We start from the raw sequence: 20,234 nt of genomic DNA on the forward strand, positions 1-20,234 counted from the left end.
ATCAGTGTGCGGATTTTTTGGTAGGATGCCACCCTGGAGATCCCAGACTCTTATTTTGGTCATCACAGAGCAGCAAACAATGAATTTCTTCTTAAGAGGAGGAAAAAGGTCTCAGTTTAAAGAAGGAGCTGCTTTTGTTCAAAAATATGGCTCAGAGAAGTGCTTGTACTCCTGCACTTTTCCAGAGAGGTGTAGTTTTGGAAGCAGTAATGTGCCAACTACTGTGGCACAAATCTGTGAGACCAGCTCTGAAGGAAGAAGCAAAGAACATTTCTTATTGTTGGCTTGCTCAGATTGGTGTTTTTAGGATGTTTTTTTGAGAGTGTAGTTAATTACATCACCATGATCTACCTTGTTTTATACATTGTGAAACAATAATAGACTGCTCCTGAAGCCATTGTAAAAGCAGAATTTTGTTGTTTTTCTCATTCACTGCAAGTAAAGGGATTGTTGGTGCTCTTTTCAGCAAGTGCAGTGTCTTTCTTTTTTCTGCCTCAGGTTCAAGCTTAGGATAGTGAGCAATTACATGAACCAATTTAGACCCTACTGCAAACTTGGTTCAATTCCTCCTGGCAAATTTTAGTCCTCACCTAGAATTACACCTGAAGAAGGCTGACATCCTTATGTTGATAACTTTTTTTTCCCCTTGGTTTGGGTTTTTATTTTCCTGTGAGAATTTTACCAGAGAATTAGCTAGCATTCATGCACACAAATTACAACTGTCTCTTAATATAAATGTAGGTTTGGTGGTTTTCCCGTTTGAATTTTTGAATTAACTCTCTTCCCTACTCCCCCCAGGCTTTTACAGTGTCTAAATTTGAGTTAGCTCCCTAGGAATCTATGCTAATGTCATCTTGTATTTGTGGACTCAAGTGTATTTATGCTGTATAGGTTAATTCAGATTAGCCCAACTGTTCAAGCCATTGGTGTTCACAACCAGGAAAATCTCATACAGGCAGCACAGAGCAGCTCTATTAGTGCAGCTACTGAGGCATGAAATAACAGCCCCAGCCCTAGCTAAAATGAAGCAGGGAGAAAGACCTCAGAAATCAGAGCTTTTGTTTTCAGTGCAGCTTTACCAAACATGCAAAGGCATCACTGATTTATCAGCCTCATCCCTGCTCTGTGGGGTAATTCCCCTGGGAGTTGTGTAACTCTGCCACACTCCTGACAGCGCTGTCTGAACCTGCTGGGGACAGTAAGGTAGGATTTCACTTGTGCATCATGCTCACCACTGAAGAATTCTGCACCTCATGGTGAATTTAGTTCCTAAAGCACATTTTATTGGAGCCCCTAAGTGCCCATCACCCAATTACCAGTGCTTGGCTCAGATGCACTGGAAGGGCTTGCAAGTCAATTAAAAAGTTATATTATTTTTTTTAGACTCAATGGTTTTTCTAGGACACTGTCCATGATCACTTGTCATCAGAGAATGAGTGAGCTGAACCTTCCATTTAGGTGTGAAAATATCTGTAATTTCCAGGAAGAGGACATGAACTGCCTTCCATTGCTTTAGCTAGTTGAAACGTGTCAAGGTGCTCTAGGTTTGGTGTGTGTCTCTATCAATCTTATCTACAAGTGGATTACTGTGGTTCCTTTCAGCTTGCAGTTGGAGCTGGGCTGGAAATCCTTCTGCAGCAGTATTGAGAGACATCTCATAATAAATAAAGAAGAAATACTCATAATAAATAAATACTAAGAGGTGATGGGGAGCAGCAGCTGAAGTTCATGCCATGATTCCATGTGACAGCTCCTCAAAATGTAGCACAACACAGGGACCTTCAGCCCTGTTTTATCTAATCTTAATGAAATAATTGTTTTTTTAAGCTCTGTGCAGCAGCAGGATGCCTCCAGAGCATTGGGTGCCCGGTCATGACCTCACTGAGGACATCTCATATCTCTGTTAGTGGAGCTACTTATCCTCATTTGTTCAGCATCATTTTATTCCTCAGGAAAGCTCCTTCAGGCTTCCTAGCCCAAATGTAATCACTAACCTGGTCAAAGCTTATCCAGCTGCTCTGTGCAGGCACAGGATCTTCTGGGTAAGGAGCCCTTTTTGGAATTTGGATCTTTGGGTTTTTCAGCTTGAATTCCATGAGTTGGATATTCTGCAGCTCTTATTGTTCAGCCTGTTAACTCTGCTGAAAGGCCATGCTGTGTTAGAGGAATCAGATTTTTTCCCTACCTTCCTTTTTCCTCAGCTAGAAATGGATTGAGTGTCCAACCTTGATAAAGAAAATTCACATGAAATGCATGGCAGGTTTTGCCTGTGTGAGTATTCTCATGTCTCCAAGTAAAGACAGAGCCATGCATGGTTCCAAAGACAATATTTTCTCTCTGGAGACCTGTCCTATATAGTTTATGAAATCAACCTTTGTGTAAGTATGCAAAGAGCTACAGGAAATTTTTGTTCCCATGGGAAATCAAGTTTCTTTTCCAATACTGGAAAATGGAAAAACAGCAAACCCTAAGGTTAGAGGGGAAAATAAAGCTGATTTTGAGTAACACAATGCAAATAGTGTAAAATTTCAACCAAAAAAAAAAAAAAAAAGCCTGTAGAGATTGCTGAGGCAAATAGAAACTGGCCATCTGAGATGAACATTTAGATGCTTCTGTTAACATAGCCTGACCTGCAAGGGGGAGAAATCAAGTTGCATGCATTCAGTTTAAATATTTTTGTTCAAAACTCCATGGAATCTACTTTGCATCTGCATAAAAGTCATTATTTCCTTAAAAATAAAGTTTTCTTGTTCATTACAGCTTTTATCTGACTCAAGGAGAGGGAAAAGTGTTTAAAAAGGCTCTAAAAGCTATTGCATCTGCTTCCTTGTGCAACTGCTACTGGGCAGATTTTTTGGCAGGGGCTACCAGAGTTGAGATTTTTCAGTTCCTCCCCAAAAGCAATGTCAGGATTTTTGGAGAGGGCAGACAGGCTGAGCTTAGCTGGCTGTAGTGAACAGCACATATTTGGAGGTACTCAGAACACAGGATCTGCAGGTTGGAATTTTCACAGAAAGAAAAGAAGCAGATCTAGTGAGTAGATCTGAAAAGTCCAGAGGTCAAAATCAGGAGAATAGGAAAAGGGAAACTGGTGGCTATGGAAAGATCCAGTGCTGAAGCTCAGGTGTGGCATTCACATTCCCTGAATATGATTCCCTCACCCAGGGTTTTTCTCCTGGAAAGCTGAAAGACAGTGAGAGATGCATCAGAGAAAAAGGAAAACAATTCTTATCTCATTTGCTTCTCCTGTGTTGTGCTCATGTGGAATGTGGTTGGAGATTGTTTACCCACAGGTGATTGTTCCATTGGATTCTGCTGGGAGTTGTTTTCACTCTTTGGCCAATCAGGGCCAGGCTGTGTCAGGACTCTGGAGAGAGTCACCAGTTTTCATTATTATCTTTTTAGCATTCAGTGAGTATCCTTTCTGTATTCTTTAGTAGAGTTTAGTATTCTTTAATATAATGTAGTATCATAAAGTAATAAATTATCCTTCTGAGAAGATGGAGTCAGATTCATCATTCCTTCCTTTATCGGTGGCCCTGCATTTACAATACTCAGGAGGAATTAAGGAGCTTAAGACAGCAGAGCGGGGGGAGTGTTTTTCCCCCTTTCCACCTTTATGCCCTCCCCACGGTCCAAGAGCTGTGATGCAGGCAGAAATTGTTACCTGAGCACTGGGGTTGGTGTTGCTCCCTTTCCCACTGTCATCTTTTTATCAACCTTTCTGTTGATGTCTCAAATTATGTTTTTTGTGTTGCTGTGATACCAAAGTGCTCTAAAATGGCCCAAATTTGTCAGTTCCTCCTGAAAAGGGGAGAGAGGTAAGTGCTATAGAAAGGCCAAGTAGACTGGGATATTCTGGAAGGATCTTTGACATCTTTGCTTGTCTTTTCTTACAGTTTAAAATGAAACAGTTGTGAGGGGTACTTATCATGTCTGCCTTGTTAATCTGTTTGTTATGTCCCTATGAGGTGAGATGGACAACAAATGGCAGCCTCACGGCTGATTTTTTTTTTCTTTTATGTTAGAAGTAAAAATTCAACCTAAACCACTGTAATGAAGGCTTATTGCTCTTTCATTCTTCACCTTGATGTGCTGGAGTCAGGAACACTCCTGTAATAAAGTAAATTGAGAGAAAACAAGAAGATCTAATTGATTTCTCAGTTGTAGTGCTAAATCCAGCTTGCATTCAATTATTCCTCTGATGATAAACCAGCCACTATTGTTTTTCTTTTAATGTTTTTTTTTGAGTGGAGTTGGCTGTATCAAGATATTTCAGGCAAAATGCAATCCCTGCTACTTCATTTACCCCAGAACTGACTAATCACTGGGACATTTGAGCTACTAGATGGCAAAGAGAGAGCTATAAGCTGATTACTGAGAGTGCAGAAAATTAATGTTTCTAAGTTCTGAGCAGAGAGATAAGGGCTTCCTGAAGATGTGCTGAGATGTGATGTTCTTTATTGTCCTTATCAAGTTGTTGGTGAAACTGCCCCTTCTATACTGAGCCATGATGTAATCCTGTTCTGCTGTGAAGGATTTCAGTTGTTGACTTGGTTGGTTTATCCCCAACTCTCCTGTAATATATATTTATTCCTCCACTAAAAATTCAGCAGCTGGTTGATTGGCCTTTAACACTGTCCTAATTATCCCCATCAAGAGACATTTTGGCTTTAATAATGCTTTAATTAATAATTTAATTTGCTTTACTAATTCTTTAATTTCTTTAATATCTGATGTTTCATGTCCATGTCAGCTGCAGTAGAGGGAGATCCCAGACAAATGGTGCTTCCTGCAGTTCTAGAAGTCTCAGCTGACAGTAATATAGCAATTTTGTCAAAGTTTGGTGCTTGTTTGGAAGAACTTGCCACCAAAATGTCAGAGGAAGGAAAGGAAGAAGGGAGATGATGCACTCAATGTGTCAGAGGTCAGTGCAAGGTTCTCTTCTTGTCCAACTCTTGTTCTGTCCTTCCAGGTTCTCAGAAGACTTCTGAAGCCTGATTAGGAGATGACATTGCTAGGATATAAACTAGAATATTGCAGAATGTTTTGTAGATGTCCAAAGGGAGCACTGATTATATGATATTAAGATGGTGAGTTAACAAACATATCCAATAGACAAACTGATGAAAGAAAAATAGTGTTAGGATGAAGGCAAAAATGTCCTGGAATCATATAGGCTTTGTCAAAACAATAAAACCACCTTCCCCATGCTCTACCAATGTCTACCTCATGCAAAAACAACAACCAAAAGCCACCTTATAATGAACATTGTATAAAAATGTCACCTTATAATGAACATTGTATATAAATACCACCTTATAATGAACATTACAGTTCAGATAACAGAAGCTTTAAGGTCTATCATGATTGCAGCTTGAGTTTCATTCAACCTCAGTATCCACATCAAAGCTTTGATGTATCATAATGGCAATTTCAATCCCCTCTCAAAAGCTGACAGAGAAAAGTAATTTTTTCAAATCAGCATTAGTAGTACCTGTTGTCAGGTGCTTGAAAGTAATAAACACTGAAGGGACAAGAGGAATACTAGGGACAACAAAAAAAAACTTTATGTGACTGCTAACTGGATTATTTTCATAAGTCAGGCAGCCTAAATAGATTGGTAAGAAGTGAGCAGAGCTGCAGCCAGTTTTTTGGATGGGGATGGTGGAAAGGAATAGTTCTGCTTGCTACTGAGACTTGACATCTTGCCTGAAATCTGAATTGTAGCACATCTGCTCTCTGAACACAAAAGGGATTTGGTGGTGTCACTGAAAGCTCCACAGCTCACACATGAAATAGGAAAAATATGTAATCATTAATGCTATTTTTGTTTTATCTAAGCCTGCATATTGTGCATTTCTTGTTTGAATGTAAGTAACTGCAGAACCCTGATGTTTGGCCACAGTTCAGCTCCCAGCACAGTATTTTTCAAACTCCATGAATTGTTTATCTAGGGTCTGTATATGGAGATCATTGCTTTTTGTGGGATGAATCCTTGATTTTGTTTGGGATCATTATCCCTTGTAGGTTAGTTGACCTTTCATCAGTGCTGGAACAGGTCATAGTGGCTTTTCAGATGGAAATAAAATGTCTGACAATCTCAGTTGTGTGTACTCTATTAACACTGGTACAAGTAATATGAAAATGAATTTTTTCTGTCTAGAGTTACTGTTACATTTACTACCAAATATTTAGTAAGGGATACAAGGCTCAAGAGTTCTTTCTTTGAACTCTTAAACATTAAACCAGTACTGATTCACAGGGGTACTTTGGACCCATTCTTCTGGGTGTGCATCAAGGTAGTTTTGACATTGGAAAGATATTTAACTCCCTTTTTTGTTGTTCTGTAAAATGTCCTCCAGTGAATAAAACAGGAGGGGGGATTTAGGTGACTACTTTGACACTGAATAAAAATAGTGATTTCTTAAGTGTTTATATAAGGCTTGGGGTTTTTGTAACACTTTTTCCTCCTAATTCAGTTAGCTTCTTCAAAGACTTCACTGTTTACTGGTGCTATTGCCAAAGTGCAGAAAAGTAAAGATGCATGCATTTCCTCTTAGCTTAAAGAAAGATTTTTTTCTTTGTAAGAGGGCACAGGTTTCAGCAAAACCGGCTGAGAAACCAGCCTGAGGGCTTGTGTAATGTATAAAAATACTGAGCTCTGCAATAGCAAAACCAACCTGCAAATTTAGCTCTAAATACCCAAGCAGCTCCACATGAGGAGAGGTGTCATGAAGCCTTGCTAGGAGGAAGGCATTTCCAATAGTTACTGCTTTAAAGGGACTCATTTTGGAAACAGGACTGCCTCGGGGGAGGGTTTGGTGGGCAGTGAGCCCTTGTGTGTCAGGATGTGCCAAATGCACTGATTGTCCAGCCATGCTCTCATCAGTAAGATTCATCTCTTTCTCTTAAAAACCCAAGTCTGAAGACAAATTCATTACTTCTACCCTATGGATTAGGCCTATTGAAGTGTTTTAAACTATCATCTGCATACTTTCTTGCCCTTTCATAAAATATTTCGTTAAAGTATTAAAGCACGAAAAAGTTTACTGTAATGAAGCGTCAATTTCTGGAATAATGAAAGGTTTGTGTTCTGGTAGTTATGAGCTTTTTGCTTCTAAAAATGTATTGTGTCTTCTTGAAAAGTACAGTTGGCTGAATGTTAATATTTATATGCTTCATAGTGTTGGGTCACTGGCCAGTGGCTGCTGTCTTCTGGAAAGGCTACTAAAAGTCAGTGTCACCAAAAGGACTTAGGCAGAATGAAAAGCATATGAAAATGGTAGAAGTATAAAAGTGTTCATTTTCCCACCATCTGATTATTCTCTAATTGTTTGCTTGTGATTTGAAGTGTGTTTTCTTGCTAGAGCCAGCAGACTAATATGGCACTGACCTGAAAACAAAATAATCACCCTGTTCTAAAGAAGTACAAGATTGCTTTAGCCGGGTTTTATGCAGCTCTTCATAAAATCAAGATTTGGGGGTATTTTTTTGTTGTATGGTCTCTCTGAGTAGTTTAACAAGGCCAGAAACTCAAGTAGTAGCTGCAGTGAATGCTCCAGCTGGTAGCTGAGCTGTGTGAAGACACCAAAGACCTGGCTATTATCACAAGAAAAACTGTTCATTGATTTCTCCCCCGCTGCTCCTTGCCCCCTGCTGTCACAAGAAGTCAGTGGTTGAAAATTACAGCAGATGAGCCTGCTGTTTTCAGACTGGCTGGGCAAGGTCCACACGTGGGGAATAGCTGTGTGTCCTGACTAAAACCTCCCTTAGTGAAAAAGCTGAATTTTGGAACAGCTACCACTGTGATACATCTCGAGGTTAACTCCTATTTCTGTCTGGTCAGGACCTTTATTTTTGCATTCAGTGCTACCTCTTCCCTCATGCTGTTTTGAGTCTTAACCCAGTCTCCTGCCTTATACTCCATCCCAATTCTAGACATCTGCTCTCAGCCCCATTCAATGGTTTCTTTGGCTTTATGCCGGGGTTTTTCCTACCTTTCCAGCTTTTTCTAGAAAGTCAGTCTTCTTCTGTCTTGGCCTTAAATATCTTGCCATCTCTCCTGCCCAGAGCCACTCTTGCAGTTAATTAACTTCAGGCTTTTTCTCTTGGGTGCACATCTCCTAAATTCTGGTTACTTCAATTGTTGTTCTTCCCTCTAATTCCCATTTTCCTGGGTGAGCAGATTTTATCCTTTTCTGGAGATTCCTGCTGCACAGGCCCTCACTGGAATGGAATTTGTGGCTCTGCACTGGGAAGGGCTGTCCCACTGCTTGAGAGCCTTTATCACTGCTCTGTGTGCATTTTTAGCTTGTGTGTCTTGTTGTATTTTAAATCTGCTGTAAATGCCTTTTATAATGCTCTTCCATTGTTTCCCTTCAGCCTAATTACATAAATATCATTATTTTAATTTGCATATACATTGTGGCAAGTGTGTTGTGTCATTTAGCTCAAGCTACATGGCACTTCTATGTCCAGTACATATCCTGGGAAGTTTAACATGTTGGAAAACAAAAAAAATGGATTTTGGAATTTCTCTCCAGTGTCGGTATTTGCTCCATGTATGTGGAAAATGCTGACAATTTGAGACTTTATGAAAGGGTTGACAAAGATGGCAGGAATCCTGGAAGTCATTTCAGTGATGCCCAAAGCACAGTATAATTTCTACTTGAGCACTAAAATTTTTGTGAGAAACAAAGTAGTTTGTAATTGTAAAATACTGTTAATAGAAGTGCTTTATTGGTTTATTTATTTATTTTTTCTGTAATGAAGTCAGAATACTCCCTGTGAGCTCATGCAGGCCCCCAAAGCAGGAAGCTGTTGACCAGAACAAGAGTTTATGTTCCCACTACTGAGACACTTGGCTAGGAGTCTCTGCCAAGCAGCTGGCTGTGACACTTCCACTCATACCCTGATCAGTGTATCTATTTATCCAGTTTCATTGTGGAGTGTTGGCCCATGCAAAATCAAAAAATACTCCATTTGCTTCCATTTGTTTCCAGGGAAAAGGTCACTCTGGAACCCCTAACCAACCCCTGCTTTTGTCAAACAACTTGTGAGGAAAAGCAAAAGCCAAAAATATTATCTGGAATTTAAATGCATTGATTTTGAGGGAAATGCCTAGGTTCAGTGGACAGAGACTGGAGCTTATGGAAACATGCCTTTTTGAAACAAAGCCTAATTTCCATATAAATATGATGGTTGGAACACAGTGCATACTGCCTGCAGCAGTAATGGAGTTTACTCAATGAAGTTACTGTTTTCCAATGCATATATATCTCAGTGAGAGTGAAATATCTGGAGAAATGGAATAGCCATGATAGCAGTGATGTCCTGCTGCTGCTAACCAGAGGACATTAAAATTAATGCTGTAAACTCCCTGTGGTAAATTCCTTGTAAAAGCAGTGTAGGAGCACATTTGTTGGAGTGGCACCTTCCCACTCGTGAGCTCCCAGAGGCACAGACTGCCCTGCTGTGGGTCCTGTGCTGTCCCTCCATGGGGATAGAGCTAATAATTCAATTACCGTGTGAAAATAAGGAAAACAGACATCCCATTTCTGTGTAAGTGTTGGGGGTGGGAGTGTTTGGTATGTGTTTTTATTTTTATCATTCTTTATTTTTTTTTCCCCTGAAGTGTTTTCATGTATCTGCAGATAAATTCAGAGTGTAGTGCTTTCCAGGAAAGCACAATGATTCCTCTGTATCTCAAATTTACTGCCTCTAAATGGAAGAATTTAAACATAAGGCTTCTAATGGGGTGGCTGTAACTTTTTGATTCTTTAGAATAAGTACTAATTCTAAGGTTAAGAGTGATTTTTGCATGTAGGCAAGATGTTTATATATATCAGGATTTTCAGCAACAGCACGTGGAAAAAAATGCATGAGGCAAAGAAAAACTTAGTTAAAATTTCATTTTCAGCCCATACTAAGAACTGATTAACTGAAATAGGGCAATTTTGACTGAAAACTGAGTATATAAAGAATGAGAATTATTTGCTGGGCATATTATATAAACTGAAAAAAAGTAATTTCTCTGGGTTGCAGTTCTTGAAAGAGAGCAACAAAAGATAATTAGAAAATTAGCTGATGGTGAACAGCACAGTGTAGACCACTCATACATTTTTTGAATGTTTCCCAGAAATTGAGATGAGTAGGACTTGTGCTGGGAGACTTTTATTAGGAGCCAGAAAGGTGCTTAGTTCAAAAGATAACTTGAAAGGTTTGTGTGACTGAGTGGGATGTGTTTTTTGTTTAAGAAATTATCACTGAATGACAACCACTATTAGTGGTGGGTTCCAAATTTCACATTAAAGACATTAAGTATCAGCCTGTAAGACATGGAGTGCCTGCATTCACTTTTGGAGGTTCTGTAGCTCCTATTCAATTGGAATATAATATTACTGAATATAACATTGGCAAGTAGTTATGGAAATCTGAGTGAATTTTCTTGTGTATTTATATACTACGGCTGAACTACTGTAACAAATTTAGCACTTAAATTTCTGTTTTCCATTGCTATTAAATTAAATAATAGGGCAAATTAGAGCTGAAAATTCATATGTGCAGTGATTTTTTTCACAGTAAGTTACCAGCCTTTAATATTTGGAGCAAATTAAGAGGTAATTAAAATATATGTAAAATGTGCAAGAATGTGCAAGACAGACTACATGTGTGTCTTATTTTTTGAGGTGCCCATGAAGGGTTAGTTTAACCTTCACAGTGAAACAGACTGACCAGTTTCCTAGAGGGGCTTATTCTTTGCTTTTCATCCTGAGAAAACAAGGTGCTCTTTGTCCAAATCACTTCCTAAGTTTTAGAACCAATAGTTTTGGCCAAGGAGAGAAAGTCTTCAACCTGCATTTAGGAAGATATATTTAATTTATTAAGAAATCTACTCTGCTGAGATGTGAAGGAAACAGAGCTTCATGGGTTTTGATTTTCATGTAAACAGTGCAGTTCTGTATTGACCTGGCACTACCTGTGCTCTGCTGAGCCCCCGCTACTGCCAGAGTGGTGATTTGCACATTTTTTTAAAGTTTGGACTAATTTATCTACAAGTCAGAGCATATCAAACAAAATTCAATAGCTTTCTGAAATCAATTATACTGTAAGTGAAGCAAATTTAATTCCTACTAATGCATTTTTCTTAAAGCCAAGGGGTCTAATAAAATCAATGCATGTAAAGAAGCATGAAGTTTTGTAGGGAATTTTGTTTTCATTACAAACCCTTGCAGAAATAACATCTTTTCTAGTGTTATGTTTTCCTAATGAAAAATAGAATTCCTAAAGCAGATATTTTGGATTAGATTTATATAAGGATTTAATATTTTATAATTACATTTGTTTTGCACATAGACTAACAGTTGGTGAGTGGACATATTTATCCACACTATTCTAACTGAACGTCAATGGAAACTTGACAAACACCAACAATGTGCCTTAATCAGCATTCTGCAAGGAATTTTTCTTAAAATCAGACTGTACTCCAAAACTTTTTTCTTGGAAATGATAAATATAATACAGACTTCCCTTAAACCCATTGGATTTTTATGCAAATACAATAATCAAACAAGCCCTAAGTTAATTTGTTTATTTCACATCAACTAAAAGATAAATAATTGCTGCAATACCTGAGTGAGTTTGGCACCTTTTCTATAAATAAGCCTGTTAAGCTCTGCACTTGGTGAAAGGCTAAAAAAGAAAGTGACAAAATATCTTTACAATTAAATGTTAATTTTCATCTGCATCTGCTAGATGCATGTCTGTTGTTCAGGGTGAAGCTTTAAGCAGCTCTTTCACTGCATGGTCAGGAGAAATTCCAGATGTTTCAAGATGCAAATTTGCCTCAGTTTTCTTACCAAAAAAAAAAAAAGGAAAAGTGACTGTAAGTACCTTATACCTTCTTTGTGTTCATCAGATGCAGATTGCCACCAGCATCAAGTCCCTTTAGCTCAGATTTTTGACTTACACTTCTTTAAATGCTCACTTCTTCAGTATTGAAACCTGAAGAGAAACCTGGTATCACCCAGTGGGTGCCTCTGCCCTCTGCTAGCCTCTTGCTGTAAAGATTGAGCTCATTGTGCTGGAATATAACTGCAGAGAGCAAAGGCCACGTGACATGGAGACAACCAGCCATTCAGGCATAAATTCAAATCACTAAGAGGTCTAAAGATGTGCACAGATATTTTCAGATTGTGTTCTCAAGGCTTGTGTGAAGGAAAACATGCCAATAGCTGGAGCAAAGCTGCCAGATCTCTTAAATGCTTAGTAGGTCACTGGGCATTTTCTTTTCCATTTTCAGCCAGTGAATATTCCCTGGAGATGGCTAAGGCACTGGAAATGCCAGGATTCTTTGCCAAGTTCTGGGGCATACTTGTGGTTCTGGAAGCAGCTGAGGCTGGGAAATTAGGGATGTGGCTCTGTCATGTTTGCAGTGAGCATGTTTTCAGGTTAGTTTAATTAAGTATGTTGGACCTCTTTTTAATGTGGAAAAGGCCAGGTTCTGAAACTAGATTAAGTAGAAGTGATGCATGCTACAAAATTTATGAAGAAGTCAATTTTGGGGTAGCTAGGTCAAGTAGTCATCCTGTAAAGGATTTATTTAAGGGGAGCTTAAAACTTTATGGAAGATGATCCCTCATGCTAGAAGAAAGACACAAGACACTTTCTTGTCTTGCTCAAGAAAGCTATAGGAACTCTCATGGGTATTTTTGAGGACAGGTTAGACAAGTTTCCATCAGGAATGATCTAATTCTAGTGGTTATATGATGGAATGAAAGAAGGACTGAATGCCCTTGGTTATGAGCATTCAATCCTGCTTGAGCTGGTAGGAAAAATTGCTCTGGTACTTGCCTGTGCTTGAGTTCCCATTTCTGAGGAGCTCTGCTGTACTACAATGTGGGAAAAGGATTTGGAGAATTCTTAAAGCTTGAGAGAAGGTTTAAGTAGTATGTATCTCTATGTAAACTTTGAGATAAGAAATGTTGTCTTGGAAATACTAAGGAGTAAGACAGATATTGTTCAGAGAAAAATAGAACTAGAAACAAGTTTTAAAGGATTGTTTTATAAACAAGACTAGGTACTTCAGAGAAATAGAAATATGAAAGATGCATTGTAGTAAGACTCATGAGAGGTAATTTTAGGTGATTGGCTTCAAAGTATTTACAGCATGGTGTGATTAAAGTTGATAAGCTAAGAAACACTTATAATGTATTGTAATTAAAAAATAGTTGGCTTCTGATTATGATGGTGTGAATTATAACATCTGTATTGTCTCACCCTTCACATGAGACTGAAAATGGAATAAAAGTTTTTTAAATTATCTCTCACTTGCCCCATCTCTGGGTCAGAAAAGGACTTAATCCAACAAATTGGTGAAACAACCAACAAATTCTGCCAAACATTTGAGAATTCTCCACAAATCCATTTCCCACACTACAAGACATTCTTTTTGATACCTTTTGTCAAAATCAGCATTTTTATACAGCTAAGACACTGGTACTGCTTTTTGAGCTCTGTATCTCTGATGTCTGTGCCTGATTGCTGTCCTGCACGTGTGTGCAGAGGCGAATTGAGCCAACTCACATCAAGGGATCAAACTGAAAGTTGGGCACTGCTCTTAACTTCTAACTTTCAGTTTTCTATCCTGTTTTTCTCTTTAAATACAATACTACAGCTCTGAATCTATGGATCTCTATGCCTGATTGTTGTCCTGCACGTGTGTGTAACAGGGAATTGTGTCAACTCATCTCAAAGGGTCAAACTGAAAGTTGGGCACTGTCGCTCTAGGAAACAAAATAAAATAACATGGACACTGGAATCTCCAAGGTGAAAAGAATGTTTAATTTCTGACTCCAATATTTATAGATTTCCAAAAGTGACAGTGCCACCTCTCCCATGACACTGGACAAACCAACAGTCCATCAAATTTCTCCTCCTCCAGAAAAGAATGCAAAACAATTAATTATTTACGTAAAGTGCATGAGAAATTTTGTTACAAGAATGTAAACATCAGAAGGCTTAGAAGAATTTAGAAGAACAGGGTGACAGGGCACTGCTCTTAATCTGTAGCTTTCAGTTTTCTATCCCATTTTTCTCTGTAGATACTATGCTGTAGTAAGGCTTTGATGAAGCTTGATATGTGTTGTACCTGTATGTTAAAGTTCAGGGATGAGGGTTGAAAAGAATTTTTATTTCTGACATGCCACAGTGGAACCAGGGGCTCTATGAATGCTCTCATAGCTGAGGGCCAGCTACTCAAGAGGTGTTTGTGTATTTCTTAACTAAATACTGTCAAGGTTAGCACCAGCTGCTTAACTAGCTTTCTACCATTTTACATTCTTCTAAATTCCAATTTAAAACTCTTACCAGCTTCTAGCAAAAGCCCTTTTTGCAGTACTTTCCTTGGCACAAGAGCTGTGTGGAATACTGTAACAAATTTAACATTTTAATTTCTGTTTTCCATTGCTATTAAATAATAGAGTGAATTAGAATTGTGAACTCATATGTGCAGTGTTGTTTTTTTTTTTTTTAAGAGTAAATTGCCAGCCTTTAACAGGGCACTGTCAGGGCTAGTGGACTGTAATTTAGCCTGCCAGCTGTATTTTGGTTTCTGGGCGATGATGAGTTCATATAGATTCTACTCTATTCTGCCAGTATGTTTTGTTCTTGTCAGCAGCAAAACTATTAAATATAGTTTATATTTAATAAATATAGGGGGAAAAAGTATTTTCCAGTGTCAGAAAACAGGTTTCTGTGCTGATGCCAGTTTGTTCACTCCCCCAGCTCCAGGAGTGACAGCCTCTGGGGTGAGGGGTCTGTGCCCTGGGACAGTGAGGCTGCAAGTACAGTTTGAATCCAAAGGAATTAAAAATGGAATTATTTTATGCCCAAAGCACCCGTGCTGACAGATGTTTCTAGCCAGCATGAGGCTCAGCATTCAGGAGTTAAGAGTGTGTCTTTATTTTATTACAAACAGTTTCTGCTTAGCAGCATTAGGCAGTGAACTTGGAAGAGGAACCTGTGCTCAGAAGAGCCTCTTGGTACATTTCTGTATAAAGTTATAAATGGGAGGTGTTTTGGAAGAATGCAACAGATTTGAAAGAAACATTAACCCAGCTGCTCAAAGGACACGTCCACGTGCTTGGCTGTGGAGCATTAGAAGCAAAAAGACACAATTACAGTCAAGTTCAAGAAACAGAAGTAGGTGCAATTATAACCCACTGCAGTGGCTTGCTGAGGAGAGTTCTTTGATCAATCCCTAATAAAAGGATGGAGTGTGCCAAGAATTTAAAGATGAATGGCACCTGTGCAGTGCCATTTGGGAAGAACCCATATTTTAGTTTTTTTTAAGATTGGGTTGATGCTGAAAGGATGCATGCTGTCTTGATTTCTGTTTGATGTGAATTCTGTCCTTTCACTCTGATGCAAAGCTTTTCTTCACCAGGCAGAAATATTTAAGGTGCAGTTTGACATTGTAGGGTCCCCAACAAGCCAGCATGGAAGGTTCCCTCCTTCCACACAATAATTCCTGCCTCTACTCTTCTGTTCTTTATCTGGGTGGGTGACCCTGGCAGGCTGCTCTGAGGCTGTGCTCTACAGTGGGGACTGAAATGCTGTGGCCTGAGACATCCCCAGAAATGGGACCAGCAGTGCTGCAAGGGTCTGTGTTGGAACTTTGATGAGCTAGAGTTCCAACAGGTCTGTAGGTGAGTTTTTATCCTTGCTTGCAGAGTACTTGAACTGTACCATTACTTTCCTAATGTACCCTGCAATAAAAAGAGGATGCTATGTAAAGCAGGAATTTCAAAACATTCTGTCTGCTGTTGTTAAGCAGAAGGAAATTTTCAACAGGATAAAAAAATCTTCTCCTTTTATTCAAAGAATGCTGATAAGGATTGTTGCTAAGGGAACCATTTAATGTCCATCCTTGGATTTGATAGTGTACCTGAGCAAACTAGTACACAGAGTCAATGTCCCTTCATTTCTTAGGGCAGAGGTCACCCAGACAGAGAAGAAAACAACCCAGAAAGAGGATTTTAGAGAGAAAATGCTTTATGTCTTTCAGCAAATGTGGTTGACTGATAAAATGAAGACATGTCACTTGCTACCTTCCTGGATTTTTTTTTTTTTATTAGTATAATTGATTACATTGCCCTAAACTGCAATTTGATGCTATCCAGGAATGGGGAAAAAAAGGGCATTTAATACAAGCTTATGTAGAAATGGAATTTTATTTTCTTGCTTGGTTAGGATTGAAGAGCAGCTAAACAGAAATGAGCTTTCTGTTCTGTAAAGGAATCTGTCAGGCTGTCATAGGCTCATTTTGGGGTTAGGTACACTGGGATGAGAGCAGGGGATGCTTGTGCTGTATGAGCACTCAGTTTTCAGAAATCAATATTATTCTACAGAGAAGGCTGGAGTAAAAAAAGGCCTTCAGAGGCGTTTTCTTCAGTCAAAGGTTGCTTGTTGAATTAGTTATCAATTTAAAATTGCTACCAAAATATGCAGTGTAGTTTTCTTACTTCCAAACTAGTTCTGGAAATAGAAAGGCTGTATAGAATCCTCTATGACATGACACCATGGAAGCACTTACAAGAATAATATTTCACATCTTTTAAATAGTCTTGTTTCTCTGAGATTGTTTCTATTTGAAAGAAGAAGAAAGGGGAACTACAAATTGACATTTACTGGAAAAAAAGCTGGTCTTGCATATGTTTTAATGGTGCTGAAGGTTTAAAATGCAGCATTCCTTGACTTCAGGCTTCATTTGAGTGCTTTTACTTTTTAAAATTAGTTACATTTTGAATCAGGAATGAGCTTACCATCAGGTTGCAATTCTAAATGAAAACATTTTGTGTAGACTTGGATATATTACCAAAAAATGACTCCACTGTGTTACCAGCGTAGACATTTTACTTTCTTGTATATCTCTGCTCTCAGTTGAACATAAAGGTTTCTGCTGCTCCCAGGATTACATAATTACCTTTTTTTTCCATTGGGTGTATTCTTACTAGCAGAAAACAGCATTTGAACTAAAAGTTCAGTTGCCACCCTGCAGTAAAACATGATGCCCAATGCTGAGTACATTTAATTGTCTGAATTGTAAACAGATAATTTGTCCTTTGCTTTTCCATTTCATGACTTATGGGATGTGGATGGATATTTCTGTGTAAGTTTAATGTAGAGTGAAAGGTTGATATAAATAAGTTGATTTAAAGAGGTCACTCAGAATTCAGTGGCAGGGTGGTTTGCAGTGGGGAGCAGAGCTGTAAAATCAGTGACCTCCTTTTTGGCTCTGGTGGCCTTTCCTTGCCTCAGCTGAGAAGGAGTGGTGCTTTAACAAGAGGATACCTTGAACAAATGGAGAATGTTTCCAGGCAGGGGATCAGGTGGGGAAGGGCTACTCAGAGTGGGTAAGGCAGATATTGATGAAAGGAACTCTGCTGCTGAACCTCCCTCGCTGGCTGCTGCTTCTTGGTCTGTGCACAGCCAGATTCAGGCCTTGGCAAAAAAATGCAGTGCAACTGTCCCCATGAGTAGAATCAGAGTGCTGCTTCAAATGTCAGAAATCATGGGCTGCCAGGCATTTTCTGCGGCATCTGTGTGGGATGAAATGACCTTGATTCTTTTGTCATGAAGACCTAACAAAATTAACTCATCTTCTTCAATGGACCGTGTCCTCTGTGAGAAAGTGATGGAGAGAAAATTTGTGTTTTTAGTGAGTCTGTTTGCACTTCCTGAAGCAAGAAGGCCGGGTTAGGTCACAGCTCTGGTTTGTGTTCATGTCAGACAGAGGAACAAATCTCAGTATTTCTAATGTTCCTGTGGGAATTGCTCAAATGATTCATTTTTGAATGACTCCAGTTCTGCAGTGGAAGCTGAAGGTTTGGGGCAGAAACTGAGTTTTAAAAATAAATTGTGAAGGAGTCCAGCCTTTGGGCCTTTCATATTTTTAGATTGTAACTCCCCAGGCAATGCTTCACAATGAGCAAATGTTACACACTCAGACATTCCTTCTGCTGTCACCAGCCTTTTCTTCTCAGACTCTGACAATATTTTTAAGAACAATCTCACTGACTACTGCTAAATACAATTTTTGAGCTTTGAAGATGTATGACATAGAGTGTATAAAGCATTATATAAAATTAAAATCTTTGGCTTTCTTGAGCTCTCTATGGGGTTCAGCCTTGCTGATTTTCTCCATGGTACCCTTGCCCAATAATTTCATGCTCATATTCTTAGTATGCCTATGGTGATAGAAACAAACTAGTGGTGAAATTGAAGTTGATATTTTGATTATCTGATGTTTCCCTTCTCATGGACTCACTTTTGAATCTGGACTAGATCAAGGTAACTGTATTGAGCCATTCCTAATCACTGGCTGCCGGAGATTTAGTGAAGACCAAGGACTTAGAAAACCAGATGAGAGATATCAATTTCTTACTGCTACTAAGCTGGACAAGAGGATGTTGTTGAAAGTTGACTGACTTGAAAGAAAGTGGAGAGAAGTTTGGGTAGATCTTTTGGAGCTGGAAAATCACACGACAGTATATTTTATTTTCACCTCCAGTTGAAAGGACACAGAAATTGGGTGAAGGTTTAAGTAGGTTCAGAGTTTGGTTTTGGTGCTGACCTATGGGACAGGGCCTGTCCTTGGGAAGGAGCAAGGAATTAGCTTTTTCTAAGCTTTTTCTGAGCAGCAAAGTGTGGCTCTACACTTGTGTGTGCCAACTGTAGTGGGAGATGGGAAAGCCCCTGTTGCTCGTATACTCAGTTTTGAAAGAGCTCTTGCTAAATGGAAACTATTAAATGATTTATAAAAATTCTTAGGGTTATTTTCATGAGAAAACTCTCACCCTGACCTTTCTTGAGGTTTCATGTAGCAGGGAATCAGTCACCCACTTCCTTCAAAAAGGGGCTCTGGCACAACATTCCTGGTGCAGATAAAGATAATGGCTTTTACAGCTGGAGAGAGAGGATGGTGCTCAAAGGAGAGTAAAAGAAGGAAAAAAACCCAGTATCTTCCTGTCTTAGCCATCCCTTATTCAGTGGAATTTGAAGCTGCAGATGGATGTGGTAGCTGCAGACAAGGCAATTCAAAGTGGAAATGGGGCAAGTGAGTGGGAACATAAAAAATGCTGGCTCTGCTGCAGCAGCCTGTCAAGCCAGGTGGCCAGGAGAGACTGGATGAATGAAAAGAACAATTAATTGCCAGCCTCTAAGGAATAGGTAATCAAAAAAGAGATGTGGGAGGTGCAGCCATTCAGGTGGCTTTGTTTCAGCCACTTCTAGAAAGGTGTTTCCCAGTTCTTAATTGTCTTGTCAGCTGAAGCCAGATTAAACCCCAGGTATCCCACAGGTGTTGAACTTTCAAACCCTGTTATCAGGTGTTTATCCAGAGAGTTCACTGCCTCCCTGGCCCCTGGCACTAAAGCTGCTCCCCTCATGGCTTTTGTAGGGCTGTTTCCTGAAATGTATTTCCATAGTCAGGTTTTGTTGTGCATGCTTGTTCCTCTCTAAGATAACAATGCTTCTAAGTAAGACTGTTTAGCCTGGGGGATGAGGACTGAGCAAGCTAAAAAGGGGCTTGGATTCATTTCTGACAAGAGAAAGTAGTGGCAACCCAACTAGCCAGCCAGGTTAAATATTAAATTTAATGAGCATGAGTGCAAATGGTATGTTGGAGATCTGATGTCTTAACAAGTCATAAAATAAAATTTTCCTCCGGATCAGCAGCTTTATGGCTTTTTGGATATCCACAGAAGGCCAGATGGTGAATCCTGTGCTTATTCTCTTATTTTACAAGCTCAGTGCTGAAATGAGCAGGGCTGTTGACTAAGCCAAGGTATTGCTGAGTGCCAAAGCCTTGCTGGCTGGCAATGCCCCCTGGTACAGATTGAGCCAACATTGTTCCTCAAACGTGCTGCCCACAACTGGAGTCCTCTGCAGAGATCTCACTGCAGTGTGAGGTGAAGGCAGGGAGCTGGGATACAGGTGGTCGTGGCTGGATTGCTGCCACTGCTGGATCTCTCTGCATGCCCATTCCAAAATTAACTGCCCCAGCTTCCTTTTTTAAAACTGGCACTGGTGAGGGGGAGGTTTGGGAAAAGTTCATGGACATAAAGCTTCCATGCATACCAGCAGCATGCCATAAGATCAAAGGGTGCTTTTCCAGGGTTGGGTGTTTATTCTACCTAAAGACTTTTGTGAGCAAAATTCAGCAATTGCAG

General features: G+C 39.4%; 1 long non-coding RNA gene across 1 annotated transcript in view; it reads left to right on the forward strand.

Moving 5' to 3' along the window:
* Positions 1-20,234, forward strand: part of LOC135278697 (uncharacterized) — a 75,490-nt gene that overhangs the window by 6,928 nt on the left and 48,328 nt on the right. The gene's annotated exons all lie outside the window — the stretch shown is intronic.

The sequence above is a fragment of the Passer domesticus genome, chromosome 11 (assembly GCF_036417665.1).
Source record: "Passer domesticus isolate bPasDom1 chromosome 11, bPasDom1.hap1, whole genome shotgun sequence".
NCBI classification, from domain to species: Eukaryota; Metazoa; Chordata; class Aves; order Passeriformes; family Passeridae; genus Passer; species Passer domesticus.